Source organism: Bombina bombina, chromosome 11, assembly GCF_027579735.1.
Source record: "Bombina bombina isolate aBomBom1 chromosome 11, aBomBom1.pri, whole genome shotgun sequence".
Classification (NCBI taxonomy): Eukaryota; Metazoa; Chordata; class Amphibia; order Anura; family Bombinatoridae; genus Bombina; species Bombina bombina.
In genome coordinates this window covers 52,210,610-52,225,422 of record NC_069509.1, presented here as the reverse complement: position 1 = coordinate 52,225,422, position 14,813 = coordinate 52,210,610, and the positions used below count along the sequence as shown (strand labels likewise).

Here is a 14,813-nt window from a genome sequence, read left to right as displayed (position 1 = left end):
CTGGCCACCATGAGGAGGCAAAGACACCCTGTCAAAGTCTTAAAAATCCCTCTCACTTACCCTATCCCCCAGTCATTATTTGCCTTTTGTCACTATAGGAGGTGGCAGAGAAGATTTGGATAGTCCTGTAATGTGTATGTTCAATTCAAGAAAGTACTGGAGTTTTAAGTAATCATGTCAACTTATCAGCGTATTGATGAAAGTTAGTCTGTAGATGCAGGGAAATTATTTTTTATTTTTTTCTCTGCGAACCTATGCAGACTGTTGCTTAACAGCTCCTGAGCAATCAGTGTTGACGAGTTTCACTGCTTGCTGTTACACACTCAAGTCCATGTCAGAAGCGTCGCTGCAAGACTCGCACTTGAGAGGCTGTGCCTGTTCCAAAGCTTAAATCCTGGAGGGTAAGACTATTTTCTTCTTAAACGGGGAGAGTCCACAGCTGCATTCATTACTTTTGGGAAATACAGAACCTGGCCACCAGGAGGAGGCAAAGACACCCCAGCCAAAGGATTAAATACCTCCCCCACTTCCCTCATCCACCAGTCATCCTTTGCCTTTCATCAGTGGAGGTTGGCAGAGAAGTGTCAGAAGTTTATGGAGTAGTCTCTTATGGAGGGTAGTACTCTTAGAAATGGGACTGGAGTTTTAAGTAGTCTGGTCAGCCTCTCAGTGAGAGCATGGATTAAAGTTAGAGTCCGGAGATGCAGGGAGAGTCTTTCTGCGAAACCATCCGACTCGTATTAACCGCTCCATAAGCAGTCAGCATTGACTAGTTTCGCTGCCTGCTTCACTCAAGTCCATGTCAGAAGCGACGCTACTATCCGTCAAACTTGAAGGACCATGTTACTGTTCCACAGCATAGATTGCGGTAAGATCTTTTCATTTTACTTTCATTGTGGATGTAATGATAGAAGACAGGGTCTCAGTGGGACTCCTTTATCTTTATGGAATCAAGGGTAAATATCTCCTGAGGGGGGTTATTGAGCAGTGGGAGACTTTAATCATGTTTTATGTGATTCTGTCTACTTATGTGTAGAAATGTTGGGGCTCATGGCTATTACGGAACGTACAATTTTTAGAGTTACGCAGTTCTTGTGGACTGGCGCGCTTTTCTTTGGCCTACATGTCGCACCTCGTGACCGGGCGTGGTCACGTTTTCATTCTCCATTTCTGTATTGTGGCGGTGGAGAGGACCTGTTTCTCTGCTTGTCTGGGTCATAGAAGGTGGTGAGTGCCCCAGCCATTAGGGGAGGGGGGGGGTGAGGTGCCAGTTATATTTGTCTAAATTTGTCTGGTCAAGTTATGGAGGATTCTGATATTTCAGAGGAGGATTTTTCTGACTCAGATTCTGTCTCCTGCTTGGATTGTATGGAGGCCCGGGTAATCCAGCCCAATCATTTATGTTCTGTATGCTGTAATAGAGTGCTCTTTTCTCCCTCTGGGGAGAGATTGGGAGACCACTGAGCCGTCCGCCTCTGAGGATTCTGTGTCCTGTGAGGCGCGTTCCCTTGAATTTTCTGTTCCTACGCAAGCAGTTGTCCCAAATTCCGTTACCCCTTCTCCGGAAGGAGATTTCTTTCCACCAGAGGTTGCTTCTTGGTTGTGCATAGCCATATTAATGGCGCTGGCGCATTTACAGCTTCTTGAGGGCCGCCAGCCAAGAGCTTAACCGTGTCCTTTTTTCCTGATGGGTCTTTCCTCTGTGGGAGCGGTTCCTTCTGAGGCTTCAGGGGGGCAGCAGGCTGGATCGGGGCCTTCAGATGCCCCGCCAGAGATGAGTTTTGCCTTTTGAGTCAGTCTGATGCACCTGTGTGTATTGCTGCGGCAGGTACTGGAGGCCTGGGAGCATTTTAGTCTTCATTTGCCTCTGAATCCTTAGTCTTCTGATGGCGAACAGCGCTAGACGAGGGGAGGGATGTGGATCATTCTCCTAACTGTCTTTTGTTTGTGTATCTGATCCCAGTTCTGAGCTCTAGAGGAATCCGGTCTCTGACAGGCTGTCCCTGTTAGTGTTTCTATTCCTTTGACGTTACGCCTGCGGGTGCTGCCTACTTTATTTTGATCCGGTTAGGATATGTTTCTTTTATTTCTGGAGCTCAAGACTGTTATAATCTTCCTTTTGGAAGTTCTCTTCTTCTCTGGGATTTGTATACTAGCGATTTTTTTATTATAACGATGGTTGTTGCTTCCGGCAGAAGTCACAAAAAAAAAAAAGCTTAAGACAATGTTTAAACCTTAGAGCTTATTTGTCTGTCGTTTGTCTGTTTGGTCTAGCCCTGCTTGGGGTTGGAACTTTCAGTTAAGCTCTTGAACAGTTCATTGTACCATGGTCTGCAGGCTGGTCCTGGTTGGGTACTAAGTTTGCTTACTTCTTGTAAAGAGGTTGTTTTCTTGTATTTACAAGTTATAGGAGGTCCTTCTTTCCTAGATGTCAGGCTGGTCCTAGTTTGTTTCATCTTGATGGGCCGTCCAACGTTGGTTCGTACTCTATCCTAAGTGTTTTGTCCATGCATAGCTTGCATGGCTAACTGAGTTTACAAATCTTGCTGTGGCAGTGTATTTGTAGTTCCTGAGGTCTTTTGGACAGGAGCTGGAGTCCTCTCTTCTGAGGGGGATCAGCTGACTGCTTGGAGATTATCCTATTGTACGATCTTTTGCCAGTGTGTTTCTCCTCTTTTTTTAAAGTTTGCTTTCCCTTGTCTTTTTAAGGTAGGACTTCCCGAGAGAGTCTCTGGGTGTCGGTGCCTTCTTACGGTTTCTTTCCTTAAGAACTAGTAGTTGGAGATTCATTAGTGATCTCTGGGCTTTATCGATGCTGGGATTTTTTAATCTCTCTGGTCCTTAGGACATTGCCAGTCGCTTTCGGTGTTAGGACTGTTAGCTCGGAGTAGGGGTCAGGTATTCTGACTGCTATGTTTGGGCATCAACCACATATCTTGTCTCCCGGAGGACCCTTACTTAGGTTGAAGGCCTTGTAGTTGGTTCTTTCTTTGGTCAGGGCTTGTCCTTCCTTACCCTGTCTTCTAGTAGGAGAGGAGTTAGTCCGCCCTGCTTTCTGAGTTTATTCTCTTGTCTCTTCCAGGGATGTCCTGGTGCACGTTTGCTAGCTATTCAGTTGGCTGATTACCATGTTTTGACGTTTAGTCGGACTGCCTTCCGATAAATGCCTGCGGTTTTAGTTTGTGGCATAAACGGATGTTACTTTTCCGTTTCTGTTCTGCTCCTGGGGTGTTAATGACCTAAGGTTGTTCAGTTTATCTGGGCTATTTAGCTGTCTTTAGGTTTGTTCTACCTTTTGTGCTTTCTGGCACTTTGGTTCAGGTTTAGGCTTTCCATTGGTTCCTTTTGGATCCATGTAGGAGGTGATGTGGAATTTTTCCCTTCTTTTGCTCTCCTCCGTCAGTAGTTTTTTTTTTTTTTTTTATACGGGACCTTGTCCTCTTGCAGCCTGGTAGCCGTTTTTTTCGAGTTATGCTAGGGGATCTTCTCTCTCTGTTTTGTCCTTGACTCTTTGGCGATTGTTTTCTGCAGGTGCTCTCGGACCTTCTTATCTGATCTTCCCTTCTTTCAGTTAGGGAGAAGGCGGTGTGGGAGTCTTAGTCTGTTTCCCTCCTCAGACGCTTGTGCTCAGTGGAGTCCTGCATTTCGCGTGATCTCCAACTGGGATTGTTATGGTTCTAATTGATGGGCAGTTACCTTGTCCTCTCTACATATTTTTGTTCTCCTGCTTCTGTTGAAGTGTTTTTTTTGTTTTTTTATCGGTAATCCGGGTTGTGTCAGGCTGTGGTGCTATCAGAATGGACCGCCTTTTTGTTCCCGTCCGTTTGCATTCAGTGTTCTTTATAAGCTTGGGTATTTTCCCAAAAGTAATGAATGCAGCTGTGGACTCTCCCCGTTTAAGAAGAAAAACTTAAATTATGATTGCCAGAATTTTCTTTTCTTCTGACGGGGAGAGTCCACAGCTTCCCGCCCGTGTGTTTTTTTTTGTTTTGTTTTTTTTTCATGGGACGGCCTTCATTTTTTGTTTTTCTGGCACATTTTCACCCTGATATTTCTCCTACTGTTCCTTGTTCCCTTGGCAGAATAAGTGGAGGAGGTATTTAAGCATTTGGCTGTGGTGTCTTTGCCTCCTCCTGGTGGCCAGGTTCTGTATTTCCCAAAAGTAATGAATGCAGCTGTGGACTCTCCCTGTCAGAAAAAAAGAAAATTATATGGTAAGCATAATTTAAGTTTTTATATATACACTTTTGCTATATAGGGTCACAGTGTGGCTCCTTTATGCCTCGATAGGATCAAGGGTTAATAACTCCTTAAGGGAGATTATTTGAACAGCTAGGGGTTATCCATAACTGCTTTAATGTGAGTTTTTGTGCTCATAGACTGTGTGCATTTTTGGCTTGGAACAAACAGGTTTCACTTTGGTTTTGGAGTGTTAAGCAGTACTCTGATACTACATTAGAAGGTTGCGCTACTTCTGTTCTGATTTTATAATTCCTGTTTATATTGTGAGGCGGTTTTGGTTTGCCCGCCTGCTCAATTTTGTTCCATTTGCCTAAGCACTGTTCTAAATTCTAAGAAGGGAGACAAGCCTGCTAATACTCATAGCGCTATTAGCCCCTCTGAGCCGTCTACCTCTCAGGAATCTGTGTCCCGAGAGATTACTGCCCTTTCTACACCACCCACTCCACATGCAGTTCCCCACGTAGCTCAACTAATCCTCCATCTGGAGGGGGCTTTTTTCCTGCGGACTTTACCGCCTAGTTATAATTGGCAATGTCTGTAGCCCTGAGTGCCTTACCTCCCTCTAGCAAACATAAGAGAACAGTTAAACATAGTTCTTCTGACCTAGAGTCATCTAAATATTTGTCGGTTTTAGCTACTATGTCCCAGCAATCCAAGGATGAGTTAACCTCTGTAGCTTCAGTTTTAAGAGACTTCAGTTTTAAACCTCCTTCAGCGGAGGAACCCTCATTTCTTCTGTTATGTGTGATCAGTCCACGGGTCATCATTACTTCTGGGATATTATCTGCTCCCCTACAGGAAGTGCAAGAGGATTCACCCAGCAGAGTTGCTATATAGCTCCTCCCCTCTACGTCACCTCCAGTCATTCTCTTGCACCCAAAGACTAGATAGGAGGTGTGAGAGGACTATGGTGATTATACTTAGTTTTTAGAACTTCAATCAAAAGTTTGTTATTTTACAATAGCACCGGAGCGTGTTATTACCTCTCTGGCAGAGTTTGAAGACGAATCTACCAGAGTTTTTCTTATGATTTTAACCGGAGTAGTTAAGATCATATTGCTGTTTCTCGGCCATCTGAGGGAGGTAAAAACTTCAGATCAGGGGACAGCGGGCAGTTGAATCTGCATTGAGGTATGTAGCAGTTTTTATTTTCTGAATGGAATTGATGAAAAAATCCTGCCATACCGTTATAATGAACATGTATGTATGCTCTACATTTTAGTATTCTGGGGATGGTATTTCACCGGAATTACTCTGTAAAAGTACATTAAACCTTTTATTAGGTATTTTTCATGTTAAACATTTTTGCTGGAATGTAGAATCGTTTGCATTAATGAGGTACTGAGTGAATAAATATTTGGGCATTATTTTTCCACTTGGCAGTTTGCTTGTTTTAATTATGACAGTTTCGTTTCTCTCTCACTGCTGTGTGTGAGAGGGAGGGGCCGTTTTTGGCGCTCTTTGCTACGCATCAAAAATTTCCAGTCAGTTACTCTTGTATTTTCTGCATGATCCGGTTCATCTCTAACAGAACTCAGGGGTCTTCAAACTTCTTTGAAGGGAGGTAGATTCTCTCAGCAGAGCTGTGAGACTTATATAGTGACTGTGATTTAAAACGTTGCTCTGTAATTTTTATGTTTAAAATTTAATTAGTGTTATTTTACTAATGGGAACAAACCTTTGCTAAAAAGTTGTGTTGTTTGTAAAGAGTGATGCTATAACTGTTTTTCAGTTCATTATTTCAACTGTCATTTAATCGTTTAGTGCTTCTTGAGGCACAGTACGTTTTTGTTAAATAAAATTGTAACCGAGTTGCATGTTTATTGCTAGTGTGTTAAACATGTCTGATTCAGAGGAAGATACCTGTGTCATTTGTTCCAATGCCAAGGTGGAGCCCAATAGAAATTTATGTACTAACTGTATTGATGCTACTTTAAATAAAAGCCAATCTGTACAAATTGAACAAATTTCACCAAACAGCGAGGGGAGAGTTATGCCGACTAACTCGCCTCACGTGTCAGTACCTGCATCTCCCGCCCGGGAGGTGCGTGATATTATGGCGCCTAGTACATCTGGGCAGCCATTACAGATAACATTACAAGATATGGCTACTGTTATGACTGAAGTTTTGGCTAAATTACCAGAACTAAGAGGCAAGCGTGATCACTCTGGGGTGAGAACAGAGTGCGCTGATAATTCTAGGGCCATGTCTGATACTGCGTCACAGCTTGCAGAGCATGAGGACGGAGAGCTTCATTCTGTAGGTGACGGTTCTGATCCAAGCAGATTGGATTCAGATATTTCAAATTTTAAATTTAAATTGGAAAACCTCCGTGTATTACTAGGGGAGGTCTTAGCAGCTCTTAACGATTGTAACACTGTTGCAATACCAGAGAAAATGTGTAGGTTGGATAAATACTTTGCGGTACCGGCGAGTACTGACGTTTTTCCTATACCTAAGAGATTAACTGACATTGTTACTAAGGAGTGGGATAGACCCGGTGTGCCGTTCTCACCCCCTCCAATATTTAGAAAGATGTTTCCAATAGACGCCACCACACGGGACTTATGGCAAACGGTCCCTAAGGTGGAGGGAGCAGTTTCTACTTTAGCTAAGCGTACCACTATCCCGGTGGAGGATAGCTGTGCTTTTTCAGATCCTATGGATAAAAAATTAGAGGGTTACCTTAAGAAAATGTTTGTTCAACAAGGTTTTATATTGCAACCCCTTGCATGCATCGCGCCGATTACGGCTGCGGCAGCATTTTGGATTGAGTCTCTGGAAGAGAACCTTAGTTCAGCTACGCTGGACGACATTACGGACAGGCTTAGAGTCCTTAAACTAGCTAATTCATTCATTTCGGAGGCCGTAGTACATTTAACCAAACTTACGGCTAAGAATTCAGGATTCGCCATTCAGGCACGTAGGGCGCTGTGGCTAAAATCCTGGTCGGCTGATGTAACTTCTAAGTCCAAATTACTTAATATACCTTTCAAGGGGCAAACTTTATTTGGGCCCGGTTTGAAAGAAATTATTGCTGACATTACAGGAGGTAAGGGCCACGCTCTACCTCAAGACAAAGCCAAAGCTAAGGCTAGACAGTCTAATTTTCGTCCCTTTCGGAATTTCAAAACAGGAACAGCATCAACTTCCACTGCACCAAAACAGGAAGGAGCTGTTGCTCGTTACAGACAAGGCTGGAAACCTAACCAGTCCTGGAATAAGGGCAAGCAGGCCAGGAAACCTGCTGCTGCCCCTAAGACAGCATGAACCGAGGGCCCCCGATCCGGGACCGGATCTAGTGGGGGGCAGACTCTCTCTCTTCGCCCAGGCTTGGGCAAGAGATGTCCAGGATCCCTGGGCGCTAGAGATCATATCTCAGGGATACCTTCTAGACTTCAAATCCTCTCCCCCAAGAGGGAGATTTCATCTGTCAAGGTTGTCAACAAACCAAATAAAGAAAGACGCGTTTCTACGCTGTGTACAAGATCTATTATTAATGGGAGTGATCCATCCGGTTCCGCGGTCGGAACAAGGACAAGGGTTTTACTCAAACCTGTTTGTGGTTCCCAAAAAAGAGGGAACTTTCAGGCCAATCTTGGATTTAAAGATCCTAAACAAATTCCTAAGAGTTCCATCGTTCAAAATGGAAACTATTCGGACAATCTTACCCATGATCCAAGAGGGTCAGTACATGACCACAGTGGATTTAAAGGATGCTTACCTTCACATACCGATTCACAAAGATCATTACCGGTATCTAAGGTTTGCCTTCTTAAACAGGCATTACCAGTTTGTAGCCCTTCCATTCGGATTGGCTACGGCTCCAAGAATCTTCACAAAGGTTCTGGGTGCCCTTCTGGCGGTACTAAGACCGCAAGGAATTTCGGTAGCTCCGTACCTAGACGACATTCTGATACAAGCTTCAAGCTTTCAAACTGCCAAGTCTCATACAGAGTTAGTTCTGGCATTTCTAAGGTCGCATGGATGGAAAGTGAACGAAAAGAAGAGTTCTCTCTTTCCTCTCACAAGAGTTCCATTCTTGGGGACTCTTATAGATTCTGTAGAAATGAAGATTTATCTGACAGAAGACAGATTAACAAAGCTTCTAAATGCATGCCGTGTCCTTCATTCCATTCAACTCCCGTCAGTAGCTCAATGCATGGAGGTGATCGGATTAATGGTAGCAGCAATGGACATAGTACCCTTTGCACGCCTACATCTCAGACCGCTGCAATTGTGCATGCTGAGTCAGTGGAATGGGGATTACTCAGATTTGTCCCCCACTCTGAATCTGGATCAAGAGACCAGAAACTCTCTTCTATGGTGGCTTTCTCGGCCACATCTGTCCAGGGGGATGCCATTCAGCAGGCCGGACTGGACAATTGTAACAACAGACGCCAGCCTACTAGGTTGGGGCGCTGTCTGGAATTCTCTGAAGGCTCAGGGACAATGGAGTCAGGAGGAAAGTCTCCTGCCAATAAACATTCTGGAATTGAGAGCAGTTCTCAATGCCCTTCTAGCTTGGCCCCAGTTAAAAACTCGGGGGTTCATCAGGTTTCAGTCGGACAACATCACGACTGTAGCTTACATCAACCATCAGGGAGGGACAAGAAGCTCCCTAGCAATGATGGAAGTATCAAAGATATTTCGCTGGGCAGAGTCTCACTCTTGCCACCTGTCAGCAATCCACATCCCGGGAGTAGAGAACTGGGAGGCGGATTTCTTGAGTCGCCAGACTTTTCATCCGGGGGAGTGGGAACTTCATCCGGAGGTCTTTGCCCAAATACTTCGACGTTGGGGCAAACCAGATATAGATCTCATGGCGTCTCGCCAGAACGCCAAACTTCCTCGCTACGGATCCAGATCCAGGGATCCGGGAGCGGTTCTGATAGATGCTTTGACAGCACCTTGGAACTTCAGGATGGCTTATGTGTTTCCACCCTTCCCGCTGCTTCCTCGATTGATTGCCAAAATCAAACAGGAGAGAGCATCAGTGATTCTAATAGCACCTGCATGGCCACGCAGGACTTGGTATGCAGATCTAGTGGACATGTCATCCTGTCCGCCTTGGTCTCTACCTCTAAGACTGGACCTTCTGATACAGGGTCCATTCAAACATCAAAATCTAACTTCTCTGAAGCTGACTGCTTGGAAATTGAACGCTTGATTTTATCAAAACGTGGTTTTTCTGAGTCGGTTATTGATACCCTGATACAGGCTAGGAAGCCTGTTACCAGAAAGATTTACCATAAAATATGGCGTAAATACCTATACTGGTGTGAATCCAAAGATTACTCCTGGAGTAAGGTTAGGATTCCTAGGATATTGTCCTTTCTACAAGAAGGTTTAGAAAAGGGTTTATCGGCTAGCTCATTAAAGGGACAGATCTCAGCTCTGTCCATCTTGTTACACAAGCGTCTGTCAGAAAATCCAGACGTCCAGGCATTTTGTCAGGCTTTAGCTAGGATCAAGCCTGTGTTTAAAACTGTTGCTCCGCCATGGAGTTTAAATTTAGTTCTTAACGTTTTACAGGGTGTTCCGTTCGAACCCCTTCATTCCATTGATATAAAATTGTTATCTTGGAAAGTTCTATTTTTAATGGCTATTTCCTCGGCTCGAAGAGTCTCTGAATTATCAGCCTTACATTGTGATTCTCCTTATCTGATCTTTCACTCAGACAAGGTAGTTCTGCGTACTAAACCTGGGTTCTTACCTAAGGTAGTCACTAACAGGAATATCAATCAAGAGATTGTTGTTCCATCCTTGTGTCCAAATTCTTCTTCAAAGAAGGAACGTCTTCTACACAATCTGGATGTAGTTCGTGCCCTCAAGTTCTACTTGCAGGCAACTAAGGATTTTCGACAAACGTCTTCCCTGTTTGTCGTGTACTCTGGTCAGAGGAGAGGTCATAAGGCTTTGGCTACCTCTCTCTCCTTCTGGCTTCGTAGCATAATTCGTTTAGCCTATGAGACTGCTGGACAGCAGCCTCCTGAAAGAATTACAGCTCATTCTACTAGAGCTGTGGCTTCCACTTGGGCCTTTAAGAATGAGGCCTCTGTTGAACAGATTTGCAAGGCTGCAACTTGGTCTTCGCTTCATACTTTTTCCAAATTTTACAAATTTGACACTTTTGCTTCTTCGGAGGCTATTTTTGGGAGAAAGGTTCTTCAGGCAGTGGTTCCTTCTGTATAATGAGCCTGCCTATCCCTCCCGTCATCCGTGTACTTTTGCTTTGGTATTGGTATCCCAGAAGTAATGATGACCCGTGGACTGATCACACATAACAGAAGAAAACATAATTTATGCTTACCTGATAAATTCCTTTCTTCTGTTGTGTGATCAGTCCACGGCCCGCCCTGTTTTTTAAGGCAGGTAAATATTTTTTAAATTTTAATCCAGTCACCACTACACCCTTGGCTTCTCCTTTCTCGTTGGTCTTTGGTCGAATGACTGGAGGTGACGTAGAGGGGAGGAGCTATATAGCAACTCTGCTGGGTGAATCCTCTTGCACTTCCTGTAGGGGAGCAGATAATATCCCAGAAGTAATGATGACCCGTGGACTGATCACACAACAGAAGAAAGGAATTTATCAGGTAAGCATAAATTATGTTTTTTAGATTTAAAATTGAGCATGGAGGTGGTGAAGTAAGTTTGTGCTAGATTCTACGTTGATATGCGCTCCGCAGCAGGTTGGAGCCCGGTTTTCCTCTCAGCGTGCAGTGAATGTCAGAGGGATGTGAGGAGAGTATTGCCTATTTGAATTCAATGATCTCCTTCTACGGGGTCTATTTCATAGGTTCTCTGTTATCGGTCGTAGAGATTCATCTCTTACCTCCCTTTTCAGATCGACGATATACTCTTTTATATATATATATATATATATATATATATATATATATATATATATATATATATATATATATATATATATACCATTACCTCTACTGATTTTCGTTTCAGTACTGGTTTGGCTTTCTACAACGTGTAGATGAGTGTCTTGGGGTAAGTAAGTCTTATTTTCTGTGACACTCTAAGCTATGGTTGGGTACTTTTTTATAAAGTTCTAAATATATGTATTCAAACATTTATTTGCCTTGACTCAGGATGTTCAACTTTCCTTATTTCAGACAGTCAGTTTCATATTTGGGATAATGCATATGAATAAATCAATTTTTTCTTACCTTAAAATTTGACTTTTTCCCTGCCGGCTGTTAGGCTCGCGGGGGCTGAAAATGCTTCATTTTATTGCGTCATTCTTGGCGCGGACTTTTTTGGAGCAAATATTTTTTTTTCTGTTTCCGGCGTCATACGTGTCACCGGAAGTTGCGTCATTTTTTACGTTCTTTTGCGCCAAAAGTGTCAGCGTTCCGGATGTGGCGTCATTTTTGGCGCCAAAAGCATTTAGGCGCCAAATAATGTGGGCGTCTTTTTTGGCGCTAAAAAAAAAAATATGGGCGTCACTATTGTCTCCACATTATTTAAGTCTCATTATTTATTGCTTCTGGTTGCTAGAAGCTTGTTCACTGGCATTTTTTCCCATTCCTGAAACTTTCATTTAAGGAATTTGATCAATTTTGCTTTATATGTCGTTTTTTCTATTACATATTGCAAGATGTCCCACGTTGAAACTGAGTCAGAAGATACTTCTGGAAAATCGCTGCCTGGTGCTGGAGCTACCAAAGCTAAGTGTATCTGCTGTAAACTTATGGTATCTGTTCCTCCAGCTGTTGTTTGTACTGATTGTCATGACAAACTTGTTAATGCAGATAATATTTCCTTTAGTACTGTTACATTACCTGTTGCTGTTCCGTCAACATCTAATACTCAGTGTTCCTGATAACATAAGAGATTTTGTTTCTAAATCCATTAAGAAGGCTATGTCTGTTATTCCTCCTTCTAGTAAACGTAAAAAGTCTTTTAAAACTTCTCATTTTTCAGATGAATTTTTAAATGAACATCATCATTCTGATAATGGTTCTTCTGGTTCAGAGGATTCTGTCTCAGAGGTTGATGCTGATAAATCTTCATATTTATTTAAAATGGAATTTATTCGTTCTTTACTTAAAGAAGTCCTAATTGCATTAGAAATTGAGGATTCTGGTCCTCTTGATACTAAATCTAAACGTTTAGATAAGGTTTTTAAATCTCCTGTGGTTATTCCAGAAGTTTTTCCTGTCCCTGGTGCTATTTCTGAAGTAATTTCCAGGGAATGGAATAATTTGGGTAATTCATTTACTCCTTCTAAACGTTTTAAGCAATTATATCCTGTGCCATCTGACAGATTAGAGTTTTGGGACAAAATCCCTAAGGTTGATGGGGCTGTCTCTACTCTTGCTAAGCGTACTACTATTCCTACAGCAGATGGTACTTCCTTTAAGGATCCTTTAGATAGGAAAATTGAATCCTTTCTAAGAAAAGCTTACTTGTGTTCAGGTAATCTTCTTAGACCTGCTATATCTTTAGCGGATGTTGCTGCAGCTTCAACTTTTTGGTTAGAAGCTTTAGCGCAACAAGTAACAGATCATAATTCTCATAGCATTATTATTCTTCTTCAACATGCTAATAATTTTATTTGTGATGCCATCTTTGATATCATTAGAGTTGATGTCAGGTATATGTCTCTAGCTATTTTAGCTAGAAGAGCTTTATGGCTTAAAACTTGGAATGCGGATATGTCTTCTAAGTCTACTCTGCTTTCCCTTTCTTTCCAGGGTAATAAATTATTTGGTTCTCAGTTGGATTCTATTATCTCAACTGTTACTGGAGGGAAAGGAACTTTTTTACCACAGGATAAAAAATCTAAAGGTAAATTTAGGTCTAATAATCATTTTCGTTCCTTTCGTCACAACAAGGAACAAAAGCCTGATCCTTCATCCTCAGGAGCGGTATCAGTTTGGAAACCATCTCCAGTCTGGAATAAATCCAAGCCTTTTAGAAAATCAAAGCCAGCTCCTAAGTCCACATGAAGGTGCAGCCCTCATTCCAGCTCAGCTGGTAGGGGGCAGATTACGTTTTTTCAAAGAAATTTGGATCAATTCCGTTCACAATCTTTGGATTCAGAACATTGTTTCAGAAGGGTACAGAATTGGCTTCAAGATAAGGCCTCCTGCAAAGAGATTTTTTTCTTTCCCGTGTCCCAGTAAACCCAGCGAAGGCTCAAGCATTTCTGAAATGTGTTTCAGATCTAGAGTTGGCTGGAGTTATTATGCCAGTTCCAGTTCTGGAACAGGGGCTGGGGTTTTATTCAAATCTCTTCATTGTACCAAAGAAGGAGAATTCCTTCAGACCAGTTCTGGATCTAAAAATATTGAATCAGTTATGTAAGGATACCAACATTCAAAATGGTAACTGTAAGGACTATCCTGCCTTTTGTTCAGCAAGGGCATTATATGTCTACAATAGATTTACAGGATGCATATCTGCATATTCCGATTCATCCAGATCACTATCAGTTTCTGAGATTCTCTTTCCTAGACAAGCATTTCCAGTTTGTGGCTCTGCCGTTTGGCCTAGCAACAGCTCCAAGAATTTTTACAAAGGTTCTCGGTGTCCTTCTGTCTGTAATCAGAGAACAGGGTATTGTATTTCCTTATTTGGACGATATCTTGGTACTTGCTCAGTCTTCACATTTAGCAGAATCTCATACGAATCGACTTGTGTTGTTTCTTCAAGATCATGGTTGGAGGATCAATTTACCAAAAAGTTCATTGATTCCTCAGACAAGGGTAACCTTTTTAGGTTTCCAGATAGATTCAGTGTCCATGACTCTATCTTTGACAGACAAGAGACGTCTAAAATTGATATTAGCTTGTCGAAACCTTCAGTCACAATCATTCCCTTCGGTAGCCTTATGCATGGAAATTCTAGGTCTTATGACTGCTGCATCGGACGCGATCCCCTTTGCTCGTTTTCACATGCGACCTCTTCAGCTCTGTATGCTGAACCAGTGGTGCAGGGATTACACAAAGATATCTCAATTAATATCTTTAAAACCGATTGTATGACACTCTCTGACTTGGTGGACAGATCACCATCGTTTAGTTCAGGGGGCTTCTTTTGTTCTTCCGACCTGGACTGTAATTTCAACAGATGCAAGTCTTACAGGTTGGGGAGCTGTGTGGGGGTCTCTGACAGCACAAGGGGTTTGGGAATCTCAGGAGGTGAGATTACCGATCAATATTTTGGAACTCCGTGCAATTTTCAGAGCTCTTCAGTCTTGGCCTCTTCTAAAGAGAGAATCGTTCATTTGTTTTCAGACAGACAATGTCACAACTGTGGCATACATCAATCATCAAGGAGGGACTCGCAGTCCTCTGGCTATGAAAGAAGTATCTCGAATTCTGGTTTGGGCGGAATCCAGCTCCTGTCTAGTTTCTGCGGTTCATATCCCAGGTATAGACAATTGGGAAGCGGATTATCTCAGTCGCCAAACGTTACATCCGGGCGAATGGTCTCTTCACCCAGAGATATTTCTTCAGATTATTCAAATGTGGGGACTTCCAGAAATAGATCTGATGGCCTCTCGTCTAAACAAGAAGCTTCCCAGGTATCTGTCCAGATCCAGGGA

General features: G+C 42.7%; 1 protein-coding gene across 1 annotated transcript in view; it reads left to right on the top strand.

Moving 5' to 3' along the window:
* The window catches only part of LOC128641850 (CREB-binding protein-like), a 170,997-nt gene that overhangs the window by 90,228 nt on the left and 65,956 nt on the right, over positions 1–14,813 (top strand).